Source organism: Podarcis vaucheri, assembly GCF_965113315.1.
Source record: "Podarcis vaucheri genome assembly, chromosome: 5".
NCBI classification, from domain to species: Eukaryota; Metazoa; Chordata; class Lepidosauria; order Squamata; family Lacertidae; genus Podarcis; species Podarcis vaucheri.
In genome coordinates this window covers 78,357,651-78,375,710 of record NC_138763.1, presented here as the reverse complement: position 1 = coordinate 78,375,710, position 18,060 = coordinate 78,357,651, and the positions used below count along the sequence as shown (strand labels likewise).

The 18,060-nt window shown below is 42.9% G+C and overlaps 1 long non-coding RNA gene across 2 annotated transcripts in view; it reads right to left on the bottom strand.

Moving 5' to 3' along the window:
• The window catches only part of LOC309532330, a 32,564-nt gene extending 16,466 nt beyond the window's left edge, over positions 1-16,098 (bottom strand). Inside the window, exons 1-3 of one of the 2 annotated variants that reach the window (XR_014219762.1) lie at positions 15,440-16,098; positions 14,610-14,697; positions 11,588-12,323 (exon numbers count right to left, since the gene is read on the bottom strand). This is a non-coding gene — a long non-coding RNA (uncharacterized lncRNA). Of the gene's footprint in view, positions 1-11,587; positions 12,324-14,609; positions 14,698-15,439 lie in introns of those variants that run through there. The other variant, XR_014219761.1, reaches the window with a different exon arrangement.
• Positions 16,099-18,060: the final 1,962 nt, after the last annotated feature.

The following is an 18,060-nucleotide window of genomic DNA, read 5'->3' as shown; positions in this document are numbered from 1 at the left end:
TCCTCTCCTCCCTGCTTTTCTCAACCTTTGCAACAGCCCTTGAGATAGGCTAGGATAACTTAATATGTACAGAAGCAGCAGTGCTTGCTTACAGACTGAGGGGAGGGGTGACGATGATGCAGGGGGCTCCATCCATTTATACAACAACAACAACAACAATTATTTTTTATTTATACCCTGCCCATCTGGCTGCATTTCCCCAGCCACTCAGGGTGTCTCCCAACAGAACAAGAATAAGCGATAAAACATCAAACATTAAAAACTTCCCTAAACAGGGCTGCCTTCAGATGTCTTCTAGAAGTCAGATAGCATTTATTTCTGTGACATCTGATGGGAGGGCATTCCACAGGGCAGGTGCCACTACCGAGAAGGCCCTCTGCCTGCTACCCTGTAGCTTAACTTCTCGCAGTGAGGGAACCGTCAGAAGGCCCTCGGAACTGAACATAAGGCTCTTCTTATGTTCTTAGTGTACTGGACCCAGGAAATCCTGTTGGCGTACCTGAAAGCTTGGGGCTTCTTTAAAGCATATATATATATAGTTATATATGCAGGTTTTGGTGTCTTCGGGTGTCTTCCCGTGTAAGAGTCGGGGTGTCTGTGCGACGTTTCGACGAGGTCTCACTCGTCATCTTCAGGCTGGTGCTTTCGGCTTCTTGTTCTTGTTCTTCTTGTTCCAGTAACAAGAAGCCGAAAGCACCAGCCTGAAGATGACGAGTGAGACCTCGTCGAAACGTCGCACAGACACCCCGACTCTTACACGGGAAGACACCCGAAGACACCAAAACCTGCATTCCTGTACCCGTGAAAATCTACGAATAGTTATATATATATATATAGTTATATATGCTTTCGTAGATTTTCACGGGTACAGGAATGCAGGTTTTGGTGTCTTCGGGTGTCTTCCCGTGTAAGAGTCGGGGTGTCTGTGCGACGTTTCGACGAGGTCTCACTCGTCATCTTCAGGCTGGTGCTTTCGGCTTCTTGTTACTGGAACAGAGCAGAATCTGGTGTTTGAGTTCCTATAGGAACTTGACGTCCTAATCTACAAAAAACCTGATGGCTCCCTAGGACACACTATCTACCAGAAAAAAACACACACCAACCGCTACTTACATGCACAATCACACCACCACCCTGCACAAATAAACTCCGTAGCCAAGACTCTCATCTCCAGAACCAAACGCCTGGCTGACAAAGACCACTTGACAACTGAGTTACAGAATCTCTCAAATGTGTTAATCGCCAATGGATACCAGAAAAACAGGGTTACGAAGCTAATCCAAAAAGAAACACCCCCCAAAAACCAAGACACAGAAGAAAACAATGGCATGGCCCTCCTTCCTTATATCAAGGGCACTACAGACAAAATCAGCAAAATCCTCCATAAACACAATATCAAAACAGCCTTCTGCACCAACCAAAAAATAGCCAATATCCTCAGAAACCCAAAAGACAAAATCCAGCTGGAAAACCAAGGGGTCTATGAAATACCCTGCAAAGTCTGCCCAGCCACGTACATTGGACAAACAAACAGACGAATAAATGCACGTATCGCAGAACACAAGAATGCCGTCAAAAAAGAAGAAAAAACTTCCTCTCTTTTCCAACACATGAAAGAAACAGGACACGAAATTAATTTTGCAGATTCCAAATTGCTCTTTAACATGGAACATCACCACAAGAGAATAATCATGGAAGCCATCGAGATAGAGAAACACCCTCACAACATGAACAAGCGTGACGACACGTCCCGCCTGCCAGACATCTGGAAATTAGCCCTCCCCACAAAAACCGACACCAGAACCAGAGGCACACAGAACGCCGTCACCAATCAACCACACCAGACCCAAACCCAGACCCTCTCCACAGACATATTACAGACTCCATCCAGTAGCCAAACTATAGTGGCACCTCCGGATGCTGCACCCCCCTGCAATCCCTACACAGATCTGGCTGGCACAAGGCACAAAACCACAGCTCGCCCCTATACACGAAGCCAAGCCAGAGCACAACTAAATGCAGCACAGCCATCTTCTCAGAAAAACTCTTCACAAGCTCAAGAGGTCAAGACACAAAAGCTTTAGCAACTAATCTACACTTAATGACCCACCCAGTGGTATTCAGAATATCACTCATGAAATCACTCAAGATATCCCTCAAGTAATTAAGGAACAAAAGAAGAAGAGGCACACTAATCTAGGAACTTCCTCTCTGCCCAGAACGTTGGAGGCTATACACCACACCCCTCAACAGTATTTATAGGAACTCAAACACCAGATTCTGCTCTGTTCCAGTAACAAGAAGCCGAAAGCACCAGCCTGAAGATGACGAGTGAGACCTCGTCGAAACGTCGCACAGACACCCCGACTCTTACACGGGAAGACACCCGAAGACACCAAAACCTGCATTCCTGTACCCGTGAAAATCTACGAAAGCATATATAGTTATAGTTATATATAGTTATATATAGTTATATATATAGTTTTATGTGCATTTGGTTCATATTCTTAGTTTATATTAACAGGAGTAAGGAGAAAGTGAGGATGCCACTTGGACAGACTTCATTATGAAAAAGACTCTCCTCCTGAAGAGAGGGGAGTGGTTGTGGGCGGGAGCCCGAGCCCCGCCTCTAGCAGGGGGCATTAGCCCCCTGCCTCCCACTTACCTGACTGGTGCCCACACCCATCGGCAGGCACCCAACCAGGTGCCTCCGAGGGGGTGTGTACAGCAGCCTTAATACAGCGGCGCCAGCCCTTCCTCAGTCTCACTCTTCGTCGTCCTTATCGTAAAGTTTGGTTTTGATTTATTCTGTTTCTATGTTGCTTTTCATTCAAATGAATCCCAAAGTGGCTTACAAACAATAAATAGCAGCAACATGATAGAACATAAGAGAACATCACAAGTACAGCACAAATCACATACAACACATTTAAGAACATCAGCATAAGCAAAAAATACATTACAATATAGTGTTTGAGGTTTTGGTACTCCTGTGATTGTGACAACCAGGATCAGACTTTGTATTGAAAGGGCATTTTGAAATTTTATGGACTGGGAGAAATGCTAAGTTTTGAATGTGACTGATAAGAAACAGCCTTGGGGAAAATTCATTCTTGTGTTGCTGTTGTTTTCAAAAGTATAGGCAACCAGCTGTTTCTGCATGTTCAGTATGTGCACAACCATGTATACACATGTAGGAAGTTCAAAAGTGGGTGGATAAACAGGTTCCAATTTGTACATTCAGTGTTTTCCCCCCTCTAAATAATAATAATAATGTTTAGGGGTACTCTCATTTTCCTCAAATTGAAATAATGCCCCTCAATGAGTCCAAACTTAGATTCACAAAATGTTTAGGGGTATGTGTACCCCTGCATTCCCCCAGAAAAAAAGCACTGTGTACATTAACCCAGAAAGTATGGATCAGCTCAGTTCATATCAGAATTAGCAAAGGAGCAAAATTCTCAAGCATCCCTATTATCACGTGATTGATTAGGTAGTGACTCTGCTGCAAATGACTCATACAGACTCATATTGCACTATTATATCAAGCTTGATTTGTTCCAAATGAGAAGTTGCATTTTCCTATCAAGCCTGATTGGTTCCAAATAATAATCATTTGATGGCAAGATAATCACTTGATGTTGAAAGCATGACAAGTGACATATTTATGAGTACTGTAAACAGATATCATGAAGAGTGCCATAGGCCTCTCTTTTCACAATGCATCCCACAAAGCTTCTTCCAGAACATGCTGCTGCTTGGAAGAAGAGGGAAACAACCTATTGCCAGGGTGAATGTGAATAGCAGTGGGTCACATTGGCTTTAAATGAGGTACAATTTCCATCACCAAATCTGTGGTTTCTTCCTATGGTGTAACTGGAGGCTATATAGACACCCTTTGTGATGATGCTCACATTTGCCTCAGCTCCCATCTTGCATCTGCTAGACACTTAAATGAGATGCCTTTGAAAATTCAGAGTGAGATTTAAATTGTGACAAAGTTGTCTAAGGACAAATGGGAAAGTTTCCCTGCTTTGTTCCCACAGCGGGGCAAGTGCATCTATTACATACGAAGAAGCCTCTATGATGCTATAACATTGTTTGCCCCCATAAGGAAAAGCAGACAGTGCCTCTGCTCAGGGTCCCCAGACTCTGCCTTTATTCTTGAAATGACAGCACTTTTCTGGATCACTGGGCTCTGCAGCTCATAGCAAGTTAGTTCTGGGCTGTTGGGTCGCCCTTCGCAGCTGCCACTGAGTGGCTTTCCTTTGACTTGCACCAACTGCTGAGCTGGTATCGCTAAAGCAGAAACCTGTTTCAAGCACAGCGGACTCAAGACAAGCTCAACAGCTGGAGGATATGTGCATAAATGGAACTTGTAAGCAGCAATGAAGTCTCCTGCCGGGTTGATTACCTAATAAGTCCTTCAGAAGGAATTCAGAAGCCATGGAGAAAATTGACTTAATATTGGAATACTCACCACCTCATCATTTCCCAATCAGCACCCTCTATTACCCAGAATTCTAAAACATTCTTACCTTATGAGCCGCCTTTCATCGGCCCAGATAGCTCATTCAGCATGACTTATCACATAATCTACTTTGGGTCAACTACCCTTCAGAGTTTAAGCTGGCTAAACATTTCTGCACGATGTACAGATTCATGAAGTATAAGGTTACTAGTCATGGTGTCTATATACTACCTACAAAATAAAAATAAAAACCCTGCACTGAACACCAGTTGTTGGGAAACAGCAACAAGAGAGGGCTAAGGCACCTATATTCTTCTTGTGGGCTTCCCAGAGTCATTTGGCTATCTACTGTGCGGAACAGAATGCTGGACTAGGTAGGCCAATCATCTGATCCAGCAGGGCTCTTCTTATGTCTTTATGGGAGTTTTTGACCCAACCAGGATTGCATATGACATCACTTTTATTGCTGAGCCTTTCGAATGGTAGCAGATCTGAGAGGAAGGAAAAAACAGAGGGCTTAACTTAGGACATTGTTTCTTCATCTCTGAAGATCTATGGATAGGGGCTCTTTTTAGAGAGGGCAAGGCAGAATTGTACACCACACACACACACACACACACACACACACCATCTATATTTGTTTGGAACACCACTGTTTTACTTTTTTGTTCTCCTACAAATGCCCTTCCTTGCTTCTTTTCACAACAGTCCAGTGAAATATATTACACCAAAAGTGCCAAGGCCATTACCTTCATGGGACAGAGTGATTTTTGTAACAAAAAAATAAATGGACAAAGGGGCATATCCTTTCCCCACTAACCTTTCCTTGAGCCCAAGCAGGCAAACGTCCCTGATCTGCATGGCTGAAATTGCTATATATTATGAGAAAACAACCATAAATATTGTGCATAAAATGGTACATTATTTGAAGTTTCACTTTCAGTGAATCCTACAGCAGGCCTACAGATGTTAACGAATCTCCTCAACACTTTCCAATCTATTATCTCTTCACTATTGGAATATAACATAGTGTTCATACCTATAAGGCTGAGGTATGGAAAACCTCCAAGTCGATATGTTTTTATGAACCACTTTATATATACACTAGGGGCTGTTGCCCCTGTTTTACTCATCAACCCACCTACCTGTCATCTGCCAAACCCCACCCCCTGTCCAATCACCTTCTTCCTCTTATACCTTGCCCAGTTCCCCTTCCTCCTTACTGCTCACCTCAGCTCCCTTTTTCCTCATAGCCCACCAATGCTCCACTCAGTGGCCGGGGTTACCCACTCTCTCACCAGTCTTACTCACCTGCCTGCTCACTCACAAGCTTCAGCTCTCTGTCCACCTGCCTCTATAGTCAGTCTCCACCTGTCTGCTCACTCACCAGTCTCAGCTGTTCCCCTTGGCTGCCTCTTTCTTCAGTTCCCTCCTCCTTGTTTGTCAGCAGCCATGTGAACTGCAGAGTGACGACATTCTTACGTTTTTATGGTTACAGGTAGATATCGATCTGTCTTGTGAGTGAATTTATTCTGAAGATGGGATCTTTGCATTTTAGGTGTTCTTAAAAGTGTCCTGGCTCTGTGCTTGTATATTTGCCATTAGGACTTTCCCATTCATATTCAGAGCAATCTGAAATTTGCCAGTTTTAAATGAGAAAATCTATTCAGTCAATAACCACAGGGGGTTCCTTCTCATTGGAGGACCATTGCCAAATGGTTCTGAACCCCTCTAGTGGTTACCTAAGCAGTTGTGTGAGGTCAAAAGTCTCACACTTAATAATGCAAGAAACAGTTCCAGCTTTCCCTTTCATAACTTTGGCAATCTCCAGAAAAAAACACAAGAAGCTCACAATCAGGCCTCATGGTTCTTGGCTCATGTGTATTCATTAAGTGTAAATAACAAGCCAGAGCCTTGCAGATGTCAGAGAAACTATTGGACATTTACAGAGCAAAGTCCTTGGATTCCAGTAAAGTCAAGGAGAATAAGCGTGCTCTGGCAACGGCCTACAGAGGGCTGCTCTAGAGTATTACTGCACAATGCAAATTAATAGCCATGCAGTGTAATTAATATTAAATACAGATGATTCTTGAATTAATTAGTAGCACTGTGGACAAGACCGGCATCAAGAACTGGCGAGGTTGGGCATCTGTTGAAGGCCAAGACCATATCCAGGGGTCCAGACAGGAACCCCCTGGCTTTGTTGGAGATGAAGACTGAAGGAGAGAGTATCCTTGAATAACTATCACCCAGTTGTAAATGCCCTCTTCTTGATGGAGAAATTCGTGGCAGAGTGGTGGAGGCCGTTTGGGTGGGTGGTTCCCCTGTTTGGCAAATTGGCAAATTGGGTATTCTGTATGGGATTGCATGCCTGTTGAAGAAGCAAGTGTGTAGCTTGGGGGCAATTCTGGTTGCATCTATCAATAGAGGCCCAAGTGTTCTCTATTCAGAGACTGTAGTCCACAACAGGAATAGAGAATGAAGAAAAATGATTAGTCAAGTCATACTTATTATGCACATAATTCAGACACCCAGAGTTTGGGGTACCTTGGCAAAGAACTGGGGCTATTTTTTTTAGGGCAGAAATCATGTAGACTGTCAAATTAACGTTATACAGCAATTTAAATACATGGTTTTAAATCCTTTGAACCAGTCGAGGGTGTTTAATGGTATGGCTGTTTATAGCTTCTAAATGCTAATTTTTAAAGAACTATATAAATATCCATTTTAATATTAAGATTTTTATTTAAGCAATTTTGTGCTCATGCACAGTGATTGATTAGTATTCATCTGGAGTTCATGCAAAGATAGCTGCAGAGACTAAAAATGGAGAGAAATTGGAATTGGTCTGGCAATACAGATGTGCAGAGATTTCTCTGCCATGTGTAGACTGAAGGCGTGAAGAGCAAGTGAAGCCACAAAACTCAACACCCCTGTGCCTGCTTGGAACACCCTTGACAGCTGCCTGATCCTGAGCAAGCACACCAGAATGATCTTGAGTCAGTCCCTATCTCTCACCCTAACCTACCTCACAGAGGTGACCAAAAATTCCATCCCCTATTCGGAAGGAGAAGAAATATTCATGCCACCTTAAGCTTGTTGGAGGAAAGGTCTTATCAATTTATTATCCCCAATGTCTTATCAATGAGCATAATGCATTTTTTAAACAGACAGTGCAGCATAGAATGAAGTGGGAGAAAGGGGCACTCTTGGGCTTCCTATCTGGCTTCCTGCATAGCCCCCGAGTCTGAGGACTCCACCACCACCACCATTATTATTGGGTATTATTATTATTGATTGATTGATTTTTACAATAACAAAAATCACTTATATAAAAAAATCATATATCAAAACATTAAACCAACTGTATATACAATCCATTTTAAATCCACAATATGGGATAATTAAAATACCCTGACTTCCCTCTACCTCCCCACCCCCCGGTTCCTTTGTTATATGTAATTCATGCATGTCCATAAAAGCTTTAATTGTTTTTCTTTCCAATTCTTGTACCTTGTCTATAATATTACAAGCATTTTTAAAATCCTGCTCATGTATTAACTTGTATACATTGCTTTTTTATATCTGCAATAAACATTTCCCATTCCTTCTTAAACTTATTGTCTTCATGATTTCTTATTCTCCCAGTTAATTTTGCTATTTCCGCATATTCCATTAATTTATTTTGCCAGTCTTCTTTTGTGGGGACAACTTCTTCTTTCTAAGATTGTGCTAATAGTATTTGAGCGGCTGTTGTTGCATACATAAACAATGTTTTATATTTTTTCGATAGATCCACTCCTGTAAGACCTAACAAGAAGGCTTCTGGCTTTTTGACAAAGGTTATTTTCTGAACATTTTTTCCAATTCATTATATATCATTTCCCAATACCTTTTAACAACCTTACTTTGCCACCACATATGATAATAAGTGCCCTCTGTTTCTTTACATCTCCAACATGTGTTATCTGTTGTTTTATACATTTGACTGTACCACCATTATTATGCAATCTCAGGTGCTCAGCTGTGAAGCTCAGTGGATGACCTTGAACCAACTCAGCTTCCACTACAGCCCTGTGCTCCTTGCAGAATGAATCTGTTTTAAACCTCTCTTTCATTTCAGGATTTTGGTCTCAGTGTTTTAGCTGAATCTGAGATGACCCCCTCTGTTTCATCCTTGTGTCCCACCAGACATCCAGCTTTCCTCTTCTCTGTTACTACATTCAGACACCTGTTTGTCCTAGGACTGCACTGAATGTTTGTCTGTTTCTCTGTATTTTGCAGTGCTTTTTTAAACCCATTAATTTCCCTTATAAATTCCCCATGTACTGGTGCCATTTTATTTTCTGATTATGCCATTTTATTTTCTGATTATGACTTCTTGGTTTTTCTGAGTGTGATTCCAGCTAATAGAAAATGTGATTTTATCCCAATGCCCTGTAGCACATCATATTTGGCTGCATGTTGACATCATGAGAGCAAACGAAGCCAAGTTAGAGTAAGGGAATGTTTTCTGAACTGGTCAGATTGGAGATCATAGCCAATCAGGGATCACGTAAGGAACAGACAATGTCAACTGAAGGCAAACAAAAATTAATTCAGGGCAAAGCATCCTGGAGAGGCAAAGCATTTTATCTCTGAAAAATGGTCAAAATAGCCTGCAACAAATTATCTGTTTATAATGTGCATGGAAAGCCCTCTCCTCAATATCCCCCATGCTTTAGACACATCTTTTCATCCTAGCTTTTGATGACTGACCCTTCTTGTCTTCTCTCTCTCTCTCTCTCTCTCTCTCTCTCCTTCCTTCTCTTTGCTCCCTGATGTGTCCTAACCTTAATTACACTGTAATCCTCCAGGCTTGGTCTATCGTATTTTTTAATCAATGTACAGTACCTCACAGCTTTATAGGGGACAATAATAATTAAGTATTAATGTTATTATCATCACTGTGCAGAACGTGCAGTCCAGTCACAAATCAGCATCTCATATCTGACATTCAGCTAACCAGCCCATTCATCACAGCGCAAGCACCGCTTTAGACGGTTGTGAAGTTACCAACAAACTGCTGAATGAAATCTCACAAGTGGGGGGAATAGTGGAAGAAAGTATTGTGTTTGCTCCCCAATTCCGTATTTCATTCAAAGCAAAATTGTTAAGATGGATGCAAACTTCTATATAGCAGATGTTGAGAAATAGGTTCTCTATGGAGCTAAACTTGATTTGTGTAGAAGACATGTGTGGTGGAGAATTAGGCCTGAGAACCCTTGTTTCTGCAGAACATCTACAGAGCAGTGTGGCGAGGAAGAAGGAAGACTTGGAAGGGACAAGTGGCTGGAGATGGAAAGGCAGTAGTGGGGGGCAGGGAGGAGCAGCAGCACTTACCTAACCTCCCACCACCACTATCACTATGCTTACCAGAGGGAAAGGGCAAGGCTAAGTGGCCTAAGTGGGGACTTAAGTTAGTTAAAAGGGGCCCACTTAGCCAACTTAGCCCACTTAGCACAATAAGCCAACTTAGCCAGCTTAAGTCCCCACTAAGGCTAAGTTGGCTATGTGGGGACTTAAGACCCCACTTAGGGCCCCTGGTTTGAGTGTTAATTACTCCCTTTGGGGGCAGCAGCACAGAAAGTGGGGTTTGCGGTACTAAATGCCACCAAATCAGTGCACCACTTGGGCACCGGTTTGTAGTCAATCGGACAAGGTTGGGTTTTTGGCCATTTACTTGTGACCCTGGTTTGAGTGACAATTAGTCAGTTGGGGGGGGGAGACACAAAACGTGGGGTTTGCAGCACAAAATGGCACAAAACTAGCACTAACCTTTGGCATCAGTTTGGGGGGTATCTGGAATTTTGAGGTCACACATTAAGTGGGTATAGCCACTCCCGAGCTAGGGAGGAGGTGGGGTTGTGGGCTCACGCCCCACCCCATGATCGTGATACCAGGTAATCCTCAGATGCGTCATTCCCAGACCAGCCAATCGGCTGGGCCGGGGGACGTGGCCTCGCTGCATTTAGGTCTGGTGTGGCCGAGGCAGTGCTTGATCAAAGATCCTTTACTGTATTTTGCCTTCACAAAGTAAAACTGGGCTTACGATATTGTTTCAACTCTTCCCTTAGCAATAGACATTTCTTGTTCATTTTTGTTTCTTCTTCCTGCTCAGAAGTCCCACTGCTTACAAGATGCAGGAGCAGGGACCAATCCTTTGTCTTAATTCCCACTGGAGACATTTATAAACAAAACTAACTAGAACGGCATTAGCCAGAAACCTTGTACATGAGAGCGGAATGTGTCAGACTTCAATTGATCCATGCTGGACTCATTTAAATCTCCCTGAAGAAGATGCTTGTGTTATCTTAATCCGCTGTTTGGGGTTGATTGTACGGCATTGTCGAAGCAAACATAGTCTTTAGGAGCACTGTTAATTACCTCCTTTGGGAAAGGATGTCCCAGTCTCAATACACATTCAAAAAATATTTGTGCTTTTCAGCATGGCACAGTCACCATGCCAAAATCTGATGTTTTGTCAATGTCAATAGGAATTTAACAGGAGACTTGTATTGGAGTCAATATTGCACCCATCATATTTTAAATGGGCTACACTTAGTGTGATGTCTCTTATCCATAACTGCTAGTCCTTGTTGCTGTTGTTGTTTAGTCACTTAGTCATGTCTGACTCTTCGTGACCCCATGGACCAGAGCACGCCAGGCACTCCTGTCTTCCACTGCCTCCCACAGTTTCGTCAAACTCATGTTAGTAGCTTTGAGAACACTGTCCAACCATCTCGTCCTCTGTCGCCCCCTTCTCCTTGTGCCCTCCATCTTTCCCAACATCAGGGTCTTTTCCAGGGAGTCTTCTCTTCTCATGAGGTGGCCAAAGTATTGGAGTCTCAGCTTCAGGATCTGTCCTTCCAGTGAGCACTCAGGGCTGATTTCCTTCAGAATGGATAGGTTTGATCTTCTTGCAGTCCATGGGACTCTCAAGAGTCTCCTCCAGCACCTTAAGTCAAAAGCATCAATTATTCGGCAATCAGCCTTCTTTATGGTCCAGCTCTCACTTCCATACATCACTACTGGGAAAACTTTAGAACAGGCTAAAATGATACCTTTCATCAACCAAGTTCCCACTTACAAGCTATGTCTCAACACCAAAACCAGAAGGTGTCAAGGCTGTGGAGGAAGGGGTTGCTACATTGAATGCCATATTGGAGATGTGATATGTAAATAAAATGATGCAAATGAGTATTGGTGGTGTGCAGGCAGTGGTCTGGGCACAGCTGCATCTTATTTATACAGGCGAGGGGTTGGTAGGCTCCTGGTGCCTTATACCACCTGGCAACTTCAGAATCTGCAATTTGAAGCACCCCCTACTAGCCAGCTGCTTTGGGGGCACTAAGTGAGTGGATAGCTGGCAAGTCGGTTCCTCTTTTCCTCAATCTGCTATGGTGGTTTCAGAGAACTGGACGCTTTGTGCTGGCTGCCAAATCTCCTAGCTCTTGTGTTTATACGTGCTGATGTCTTCACAAGTGCTTCAACGTCACCAAACTGTGAGTGACAACATGTTCTGCTGAGAAACTCACAGAACCAGGTGTTCAAATAATCTTACAATCGTAGACCACAGTGCAGCATGGACGTTCTCTGTACATTTCCCTACATAGTCTGGAAGAGAAACTGGCACATCCTTTGTAGATAGGAGGGATACCACAAAGCATGCTGTTGTCGCTCAGATCTTCCATTTCCTTTTGCGCCTGTGCTGCTTCCTTGAAAGCAAATGTCATCTGCTCAGCAGGTAAATCAGAGTGCAAGAGTTTTGCCCTCTGGCCCCAGCTGAGTCACTCAGAGTGCATACCTAAATCTAGAAAGCAAAGGTCACTGCACTTGCTTTATCAAAGATACACAGAGCTTTCCAGTGAAGTATCACCACAGCCGCTTTCACCTTATTGGTCAACGTATACACAATACTGATCAGAATTATGGAGGTGGCACCCACGGAGAATTGCAGCATTTTTGCATTCAGAAGGCTGCAAATGAATGCATTCAAAAAGATAAATTTGATGCATACCATCCAACATTTCTCCAATGAAAACTGAGATGTCCTTGTCAGTTTGCATTTCTTAGTGCAGAAAATATTGATCTGATGTCTAGAGATCTCTCCTATTCTAATTAATTCGAGAGAGTTCTGAAAGCTTCTCTGTGTGAAAGAAACAAGGGTTATTCCTTTAGAGAAGCCGAGTACAGCTGGCTTAAACTGGTTCTGTTATCTCTTCAGTCAAGGTCATGCTGACTATAAAAATAGGCCAGAAGGACCCTGGGTTTCACTTTCTCTTTCTATCCTTTTTCCTTTCTGGTGTGGTCTTCTGTATACGTATAGTATTAAGGTTTAGTCTTAGTATAAATTACTGTAAGTTTAAGTTGAGTCTGCTGCAACTTGATTTCTTATGGACAGTTACAACCCTGAATGTATTGGATTTGTAACCACTATTCTCATAGCAGTAAAGCTCTGCTGGATGAAATATTAATTTCCTCTGGTCTAATTTTGGGAATCCTGCAACGTGTTTAAGTTTCTACTTTGCTAACTATACATTGGAATCTGCTCTGGATCAATATTGAGTAGAATTTCAATGACAGTCCTATAAGTTCATATTGGAGTATACTTAAGTAGGCCACTCTACATATGCAAAATCTACCCGCCCCCTTTCTCTCCTGCCCCTGGCTACCCATTTACTCTGGAGGTCAATTACAGTGGCTGCTTAATCAGAAAGCCCTAGAATCTTGTTGCCCAAAGAGCATTCCCTCCCTCCGTTCTTCTCCGCAGCCATGGTAGCGGTGTGGCAGCTGCTGCGGGCACAAGGCCTTCTAAATATCAAAACCCTTGTCTGCGGTAGTCTGCTCCTCTGGTGATTTTTATCAGCGCCGGAGTTTCAGAGTGCTTCAGGCCATAGCGCAGAATGAATTTGTTCCAGCAGGAATTGAAATAAATCTTTTAATAAAGGCTTTAAGGAAAGCTTTTTGGAGGCAGTGGGGCATGTGAGTATGAAGCTCTCCCATTGGGATTTGGTCATCACTTACAAAGAGCTGAGTTAAATGAGCACAGGCTGGGTATAGGTGTTAATGTTTCAGAGACCTAAAGCAGTATGATAGCAATCCTAATTCTGACTACAGGCTAGCGATGTCTTTCCTTGGCTTGATTCAAAATCGGACTCAGCAAAACCTGCTACTTTTTTTTTAAAAGGGAGTGGCTTGTTCCCTCACCCCCAAACTCAGTTGCAAATTTTGACCCCGTTGCACTCCTCATAGAATCATAGAATTGTAGAGTATGAATGATGTCACAGATAGTACAGTAGAGTCTGAATGCAGAGGGGCCACCAAAACAGGGGAAATACAGTCGTATCTTGGAAGCTGAATGGAATCCATTCCAGAAGTCCATTTGACTTGCAAAACATTCGTAAACCAAATCAGAGCTTCTGATTGGCTGCAGGAAGCCGCGGAAGCCCCATCAGATGTTTGGGTTCCAAAAGAACGTTCGCAAACCAGAACAATGACTTTGCGGTGTTCAGGAGCCAAAATGTCTGAGTCCCTGGGCGTTCAGGATCTAAAATACGACTGTACATCATTTTACAAAAGAGGATTTGCATAACATTTGCATAAGCTAATATGTATGTATAGAATTTGAAATAATTGCTATGACTGAAATAGAAATACAGTGCATCTCATCATAGTGGGGAAGGCTGTGGCAAGGTGACAACATTTGGACAGCAGACTGAGCAGACATACAGGTTACCTGTATGCCCAACAGTTGACACGCAACTTCAAGGCTGCTATTCTCCATTCTTGTGGTTTTTTAATCTTTAACAGGTCTTAGATAGGGCAGCTCTTCAAACAGAGGATGCCTTCAAAGAGAGGACACATGGCCACTCTGAACCAGCCTCTGTGATTCTCCCAACACTGAGATACCTTGTGCATTGCCTCATTTCCTTCCCAAAGTGTACTTATTGGTGGTGGCGGGGGGGGGGGGCAACACTGGGGAAGGCGATGTCCTGCTAGAGGCCTCTGGGTGAAGTTGCATCACACATGCACAAATTAAGCTTCACACTCTAAGTAGGCATGCCTTACTCATCCATTTCATACCCATTTCACATACCTGATTTAGATGGCCTGGATGTAGATCTTGCGATCTGCACAAGTTTCTCTTTCCCCTGCATATATTTAAGGAACTAAGGTTAAATGACCTGATGAAGGGATGAAAAAAGAGGAATGAAACTCTCTCTCTCTCTCAGAGAGAGGCTGATAAAGTCAAAGGGTCACTCACACAGAAGTTGCACGGAAATGAGTTATTGCTGCAAAATTTAAGTGCCAGGGTTGTCGGGAGATTGACAGGTCTCTATTTGGCCTGGGATTCCTTACATTTGTAGGTCCTTGGGGCCATTTTGGAGTGAATTTATCTCACCTCCACCAAGGCAGACACGGAAAGAGAGGGATAGAATTCATACACAAATCTCTGCCGAGTGAATTATGCTGTGGAAATGATCCAGCCATTTCGTGCCCTTATAAGTCTGTATCTGCTATGTCTTATTACTTGAATGCATCAAAATAAAGCTGCTGGGGGCTAATGCCCACATATGAATACAAAAAAGTTTTGAATAAGCCCATCTTTGTTTACATAAGTTGCGCTGCTGGCAGCATCTCCCCTAATACGCATAAGTTTATTTCAAGCATTGATTTTCTTTATTGCCAGTTGAAACTGCTTCAATATTGCATTCAGATAGGGAGGGTGGATACAAAATGTCTCTAGAGCTGCTCTGAATAGCTGCCTGTTTTGATAATGGGGGTCAAACAGGGAATATTTCTGCCAAACATTTAGATCAGGGGTGGAGAACCATTTTTCAGACAAAGGGTTGGATTCCCTTCTGTGGGGCACATGCCAGTGGGGCCAATGGTGAACGTGAGCAGAGAAATGAATGCAAATGTTACCTTTATACAGTAGACTAGTTCCTACATAGACCAGCACACTTTCTCTATCTTCTTTTCAAGCAAGCAAGGCACATGATCAGAATTCAAGGATACATTCCAGCCAGGCAAAAGCACTCAAGGAGAACGCAACTTGGGTCAGTAAAGGGCCTGGCTTGAGGAAAGGGGGTATGGATGAGGAGGTGCAGCCTGCCAAAAGTCGTAAGGGCTATACAGAGAGTCATGGGGCACTACATCTGTTAAGGATAATGGTTTAATTTCCTGAAATGGGAATGTTGCTTATGTTAAATAGCTGTGTTTTTATAGCATGGGTTTTTTCCTTTGTCAGTAGCTAAGTCATGTGATTGGCTCGCTGTGAGTCACATGAGAAAGGCATTCCATTCTGTTGTGACTGTTATTCAAGTAACTGTCATTTTTAACTGTTTTCCTGTTCTTCTCTCTGTGTGTGCGAGGGAGAATGGCTGCTGAGAGAGGTTTATCTGGATGCTCCTGAGGACAGTGTGTGTCAATGTGGTCTGCCTGGGTTGAAGCAGACAGAGGAAGATCCCTAAATGTTAATAGGGAGAAACTTGTGCTCTCTATAAGTGAATAAGCATGAGATTGTAGGGGTGTTCTTCTCAGCTATATGCTCCTGAAGTAAAGTTCTTTTGAATATAAAGAGTCTGGACATTTCATATCATCAATATCCCTTTGGGGGAATTTCCTCCTGCCCGCAAAGGATGATCCCACCCAATCAGAGATAACATGGTGAATGGAATGAGATCACAGTACTACATAACCAATCAGCTTTAACCATTGCTGAGATGGGAGTCGGCAGCTGAGAGCAAGGTCAATCCAAATGAATGGACAGACATTTTAATGAGGAACATTCCCCACCAATCATCCTGTCAAAACAGGGTGATTGGTGGGGATTGAGGAAAACTGTCAAAATCATTTTTTTAAAAAAGCTGGGGTGTAGTTTTTAGTCAGCCCCAGTTTTAACTAAAGAATTTTGCTGGCCGCTATCTTTTCTAAACTGAATCCCAAAGCATTGGTTCAAAGCGCTTATCTAACAGTTTCTTTTTTGTATAGTGGAAACTTTAATTATCTTCAGCTTAACTGTCTATTCATGAGAAAATACTTTTCCCCCCCTCGCATAACTGAACTCTCCCCGACCTTTTTATCACATGCCCTGCACATTTCCCATTAGAAACACTTTCTGTGTTCATTGATGATGATAGGGGAGGAAGGAGAAGTGTTTCCCAGGTGTATATTAAGGCAAGCGTTGCTAAAAGCTGCGCTGAGGGGATAGATGAGTATCAGGTGGAGGATTACAACACTTGAAAATACTGATTATGCCACTCTTTGTAAGATATGTGTTAAATCTCCTAGCTATGCAGAGATTAGCAGGCTTCTACTCAGACCACAATCCTGGTTCCCGATTTGGTTGAAAAGTTGGTGTACAATGCTTGCAAGTGCATTGCTTGAATGAAACATAGATCCTGCACTGGGATAGTCACTGAGAATAACATAGGAAACCATTGTTTTGAGAGAGGTTAATTATTTTTATTTTATTTTATTATTTATACCCCGTCCATCTGGCTGGGTTTCCCCAGCCATTCTTGGTGGCTTACAGCACATAAAAAAATGTAAAACATTAGAAATTAAAAATTTCCTGATACAGGGTTAACTTCAGATGGCTTCTAAAAGTCAGATAGTTGTTTATTTCCTTGACATCTGATGTGAGGGCATTCCACAGATACTAGACCCTCTCCTTCTAATTTGTCCTTTTCTCCACACCCCTAAAGCAGGAATGGGGAACCCCTGCCCTGTGGGCCCCTGAGGCCATTTCTCTAAAACTACACCCCACCTGTCCATCAGCTGACATCACTTGGTCAGCTGACTGGGTGATGTCTGCTGACAGGCAAGAGGGTGGGGTTCAACCCAACATGTTCTCTGTTGGGAATGAACTGGCAAAGCAGAACCACACAGGCAGCAGGCACGAAGCCTCTGCTCATCAGCTAGTGAGAGGGTTCAATCCTGACTGGGTGCTGCCAATTCCTGCAGCCAGAAGGATTGCTCTGGAGGTTCAAAGAGGAGCACAGGTGGTTCCAAAGACCTTCTGCAAACAGGCCTGCAATGCTCTTTAAACCTCTAAAACCTGACCCCGTCCACCTACCAAATATGGCCCTCCAAGGGTGAGGAGATAAGGGTCTGGCCCACTGGCCAGAAAAGATTCTCTGCCCCTGTGCTAAGAGGGATGATTTCTTAGAGGGAGAAGACCTACACAACAAGGGTCATATTATAGAAAGTGACTCCAAAATGTGTTCCCACTAAAGATTATTCTCCATTCTGTCCTTCTCTCGCCACTGCATTGCTATCCCCTATGGTGATAACACTATTTTCCTTCCTCATATTTTTTTTTTTAAAGATTCCTATAACCTTATTATAAGTCTTGAGGGAAATTTTGCTTTTGAAAGCAAAATTCCCATTCTGGTGGGGGGAAATTTGATGAAGAAAGCCTGCCAACTCTAAGCTTACAGATATAAAAATAAATAAACAGAACAATAGAGAACCAAAGTTAACTACAAAAGGGGATAGTTTCTGCTGAAACAAATTTCTCAGAGGATTTTGCCTTTCCCCGG